Consider the following 6,000-nt stretch of genomic DNA (forward strand, 5'->3'; position numbering starts at 1 on the left):
TTTTTTTTTTTTTTTCTTTTTTTTTTTTTTTTTTTTTTTCCCCTGTACAAATGCCTCTGGAGCTGAGGATGCATAGAAGTGACCCTTCGTTCAGCTAGCACCCTCTCTCCAGATCCTAGGGCTGGCAGAAGATGGCTCAAACACTGATCAGAGTACTGCAGTAACCAAGGCTAAGGATACCCTGAATTGCCAAGCATTAATATTTGATGCATTTCAATATTTAAAGAGCTTGATAAGATAATTTAAGAAACACTGTCACTTTTTAAATTATTTGTAGACAATTTATAATGGAGCAAATCCACTTGGAATGAACAATATTTTGGCTAGGATAGATGTATGGCTCAGACAGCTGCCTTCATTTATTTAAAACATCAGAGGGATGACAATTTTGAAAATCCTCTGCTAGAAACCTCAGATCTCAACAGGCCAGACTCCCAGCCAGCAGAAGCTAGCAGAGGATCCAGGAGGTGTGTTAAGGCTGGTTGCAGTATTGCTGAAGGAAAGTTTTGTTTTTTTGGAAACAAAGTAAAAGGGACAGAGGATTTCCCTGAAAGTTTTGTTTTGTTTTCAGTGAACATATTTGGGTTGTCATCAGAATTTGAAAACCACAGCTGGAAAAAAAAAAACAAAACAAAAAAAAAAAACTGCTGGTTGCCAAGGGGAAAAAAAAAAAAAAAGCTGCGGCTGTTTTTCCTGATTTATTTGTTTTCCTGGAAATGTCCTGGCGTAAGCGGCTCCAGCAGTTTTCACCTGATGAGGATCAGCCCCAATGCTGATAGCACTGTCACTCACTCGATAAACACTGTATGAGTCTGTACAGAGTTCCCTGTGACGTCTCCTGTGCATATCACATTGCTGCTGTGTGCCGAAAGCGGAGGACAGGGAGGCGAGGGTGCAATTCCTGCAGTGTTAAATTGTTTAACACAATATGCCTCAGATGCACCCAGCGCACCCAGGGAGCTGTGCGAGGGAAGCTTTGGACATCATCTTGTCCAACCCTCCTGCTCGAGCAGAGCTGCCCAGAGCAGGTTGCCCAGGACGATGTCCATACGACTTTTAAAGATCTTCAATAAAACCTCTCTGGGCACCCTGTGCCAGGGCTCCATCACCCACACGGTGGAGAAGTCCTTCTTGATGGTCAGGGGAAACCTCCCATGTTCCAGTTTGTGCCCATTGCCTCTTGTCCTGGCACTGGGCACCACTGAAGAAGGTGCTGAATGAAGGGAAGGGAAATGCAGAAGGCATAGAGTTATGCTTTGCTGATGCCTGCAAGCCACCTGGGGACCCCCCACGGCAGGTTTCCTTCAGGCATACCCAAGTGTCACCATCTCAGGAGCTGTCCTGGGAATCCCAGAGGCCATCTTTGGCCCTCTAGGATTAGGAAAGGAGTTTTCCGTGCTGTGGGAGGAGAGGTGTGTCTGAGGGGCTCCCTTGCTGCTGCAGTCTTGTTGGGATGATGGGATTTTGACAACCTTTCTCCAGAGTGTTTTCGTTTCTGTTCATCAGCTTGTTGGTCTGATAACATTAATCAGCACTTCTGTGGAAACAGTGCTTTCAGAGACGAACATTGTAATCAGAATGAAGAGACACTGATGAGTATTGCTAAAATTAAAGAGTCTAAATCCAGCAAAATTGCTTTCACTGGGAAAATGTATTTTTATCCGTAGGCGCCGTTATCCACTAGCTCCACGCTGTCTTGACAAAGCCAGGCATGCTCACAGTCGGAGGGGGTGGCATCTCTGTGGGAGTCCCAGCAAAGATGTTGCTCACAGCTCACATTTTCCTGGTGGTACTCTCCTTGGTGTGTCGGTGCTCTCCCTCCTGACCATCCCATCCAGCCAAACATTCACAGCAAGCAGCTTTGGCTCCCAGAGGAAGACAGTGCAAAAAGAAAAAACCTGGCCCCATGTTCATGCTGGAAGAAATTCATCCCAGACCTTGTTGTTGAAGAGATTTGCAGTGATGTTATGCATATCCTGTGGTCCTGTTCCCCACCTCCTTAAGCTCCTTACTGCTCAGCTGCCACTTCACCGACAGCCTCACACCCTGCTCCATCTGGGGATGGGAACTGGGAGACACCTTCCCAGCTTTGTTCATCCAGCTTTTACCCCAGTCAAAAGAAATGCCCCAATGTGGCATGCTGGTGACTCCCAGCATGGGACTGAACATGATGAGACTGTGTATGCTTGAAGACATAGCAAAACTGAACCCCCCTCTTAATACTTTCCATTCTGAGATTTCCTGGAGAAAGGGGTTGTCTCTGTTTTCCCTCTCATAGCTCTGTGCTTCTGGCTGGGATATTTTCTCAACACATTTAAGCCCTGCTGGAGTCAGCAGCTTCAGATGTAGGGACTGGAAGAGGGGACATTTTCTCACTCCCTCCTGTCACAACAGTACAAACTGGAGCAGATAAATGTTCAAATCCAGGGAGCTACACAAGGGCATAATGTTAGCGCTAGTGTAGCTGGGATCAGGTAATTTGTGTATGAATGTGACTGAATATTAGAGGACGAGATCTATTTGTCCATAAACCTGACAAGGGTGAAGCATTTCAGAAGCATCTTGTGGCCTATAAAACCGAAAGGCAAAGCCTAAGCATATCACTGCCCACTGAAAAGCATTAAATGGCTCACAGCACAAATGTCATAAAGCTGAAAGCACACAGCTCGGGGGCACCCCGAGCCTCTGTTTTCCTGCCCCAGCTCAGGACAAGTAAGAATTGTTTCAGTCTCCATGAGTGGCTTCCTACTTCACCGCCTCTCTGGCAAGAGTGAGGAAAGCGGAGGAGAAAACAGAGTTCCTTACGTCTGGATAATACTGCTTATACTTCACACATTGCCACTTAATATTGTTAATACAGTTCATACAACACAGGATGGAGCAATATACAATTAATATAATTGCTAGATTATCATTAATAATTTCCTGCATGCTCTCAGGGGTCTGAACCAACCCCAGGCTGTCAGGGCAGCAGTCCCATGCAGCATGTCCATTCAGTGATCAAGTTTCCTAATTTTTTCTGCCTTCCCCAGGAACATTTGCTCAAAATGTTTGCTTCACTCTTAGAGGGCAGAAAGGGGAAAGAGGGAGCTGATTTTGGCTGCTGCTTCCTTTTGTACTGTCTGGGTATGCCTCTGTCCCTGTTTTCATGGTGAGTTGAGCAAACGGTGGCCTCTGGGCGCTCAGAAATGAAAGAGCTGCCTGGCTCTGGGTGAAGAACTGACCCCACTGCACCTACCACCAACCATGCACTTGTGGGTGGGAAGATGTTCCTCAAGGGAGGATATTTCAGGAGCATCTCAGCCCTCAGAGACAGCTGTCATCATCCCACTACTGCTAACCAGTCACGACACCCAGATGCTCACCATGGGCGGCTCAGGCCTTCACCATGCCAGCAGTGACCCCAGCAACCCTGCTCTTTTCTTGAAGCATAAAAAAGGGGAAGCTACCAGCAGCCAGAGGGAACTAAGAAGGTATGTTAGGAAACCCTTTATCCCCACGGGGGTGGTTCCTTTGCGGGAAGAATGGCCTGGAGGGGCTGTAGGATATCCACCCTTGGTTCCACTCAAACCTCATCTGGATGCAGCCCTGAGCAACCTTACCCAAGTTGGACCACAACCCCTTCCCATCTCAATTATTTTGTGATTTCCAAGACCAGGATTTTGACAGAGAACATCTCTGGAACTAACACCTACTGCTCACCTACTGGCAGGCCCAGGGCAGAGTCAGAGCCAAGCATTTCTGTCATGGGAGTGGGCTGGCTCCAGACTTACCCCAGTGAGTCCTGTGCAGTGTTTTTTCTTCTGCTAATTTAATATTCAGGATTGAAAAGCAGAGGAGACAGAGATTGATCACTCGATACTTTAGAGGTGATTATTATGAATTCATTCATTTTAACTAATTCAGAATTTATTTTTCTTGTTCTTGAAGGCAGCCTTTGGATTGCTTAATAACATTACATCTAGTGACTGCAAAAATAAGTATCTGACACCTCTAGTTTGGCAGTGTGTCATCTGTATGGATGTTTTCTGATGGATAATAAAAAATACATGCTTGTTGGGAATACATGATCTATAAATCAAACTTTTCCAAGGTCTTTGATTAATGTTTGTGAGTGGTGTAAGAAAGATTGCTTTCACCCCATGACAAGTGATCCCTGCCCTGGGCTTCAGTGGTATCTACTGGCACTGAGGTCATAAACCACTTTCCATTCAATCACTTTTGTTTTCATTTCCCTATAACTTTCTGAGGCGCTCATCCTATGATGCTAAAATTTTCTATGCTGAGCCTCTGCCTGAGGGGGGCTTTAGATCCTGTATTTTGGGGGGGAGAGTGCCCAGGGCAACCAGAGGCATCATTTTCCCCTTCCTCCTTCCTGTGGCAAGGGTAGTTGGATAACATATGGAAAGTGGCATTTAAGTCCTCACTCTCTCTAAAGAGACAGGTACAAGCTGTAACTGAGCTAGTGGCAACAGGCTTGCAAACACATGAAAAAATATTAAATCAAGCATGAACTAAGGAATTGCATGGGAAGTGGTAGGGTATAGCCCTAGACCAAGACTCCCACCCCTGCACAGCTAATGCCTATTCTCTCTTACCTGTGGGCTGCTCCACTCCCCAGCTGGGCATCATCCCCAGGAGATGATGGGTGGGGAAGGAGGTGGGACATCTGTAAGAGAGCATAAAAGTCCCAGAATTGGTCCTTCCTTTTCCTAGTCTTGTCGATGTTATGAGTGATCTTACTGCTAAAATTAGGCAGTTTGGAGCCAGAGCTTTGGGAGGTGCTGCGGTCTGCATAGCAATTGGGAAGGTTAGTGTGCCTTTTAGCCAGGTTATTCATTGAAACAGCAGCTTGGCAAATTTGGAATTAAAAAAATCCCCTTTGCCTTTTCTGACCATTAAGTAGGACAGCCTAAGCTTTAAATATGCAACAGCCTACCTTAAATGCTATTGTCAAGGACAATACCTCGTGCCAGTCACCAAGGTAACACTTGCTTTTCCAAAGCTCCTCTGAGTTTCTGAGCTGCCTCGTGCTTCTACACTCAGAGCATAACTGTGATAATTTCCAGTGAAATTATCTGTGTCCCTGCATGGGATTGTCTCCATGTCCCTGTTGGAGCAGGGGATTGGACTAGAGGACCTCCAGAGGTCCCTTCCAACCTCAACCATCCCATGATTTTTATTTATCCCAAATATATCAGGATTTTAATCTGTCCCTGGAGGTTGGTTTTTTTTTTTTCAATTTTCATGTGGGTAGTTGTAACAGTGCACAGCATCTAATCAACTTGGAGTTGTTGAAGGTTATGGTAACATGTGTGGCCCACAGGAGCTGCAGGAATCATATTGCTGCTTTTTGATGCCATTTAAAATCCAAATACTACACCCAAATTATGCACCATTGTGGGAGGTGAAGAAAGGTCAGGTACAATAAAAGAGGCAGTGCTGTGTGATCAGAATGCTGCCTTTCAGGAAATGCCCGTGGCCTCTGCTTCATCCAGTGTGCAGGGCTGAGTGTGCTGTTTCACACCAGGATGGTTGCTGGAGAAAATTTCACTGAATGAGTGTTGAGTCATGAGAAAAATGTACTTGAAAAACCGTGGTTTGCCCATGTTGGATCCTAGCAACTCTTCCAAGGATGGTTAAAAAGACCTTTGAATGCAAGGGAAAGAAATAGTGGTAGCAATTTGCTTATAATGCTGATGTTCTGGTGAGCCTATACATCCGATGACAATGCTAGTGCCACACTTACTTGGCACCAATATTATATGCAGGCTTCCCTGAAGCAGTCCATTGACTCATGTGATACTAATTATTTTTTCTGAAATTGAGTTGTTTTACTGTAGACTATGAGTAGACATCTCTTCTTCACAATGCTAGAGGAAAAAAAAAGTTGGGTTTTTGGAGAAACTTCCTTCTTGGAAGGAAGAAGCAGGGTTTCTAGACTTGCCACCCTTTGCCTGGTTGTTCCATGTTACACTGGATGGAACAGGGTGTGAAGGG

Source organism: Aythya marila (genome assembly GCF_965140915.1).
Source record: "Aythya marila genome assembly, chromosome: 3".
Lineage (NCBI taxonomy): Eukaryota > Metazoa > Chordata > Aves > Anseriformes > Anatidae > Aythya > Aythya marila.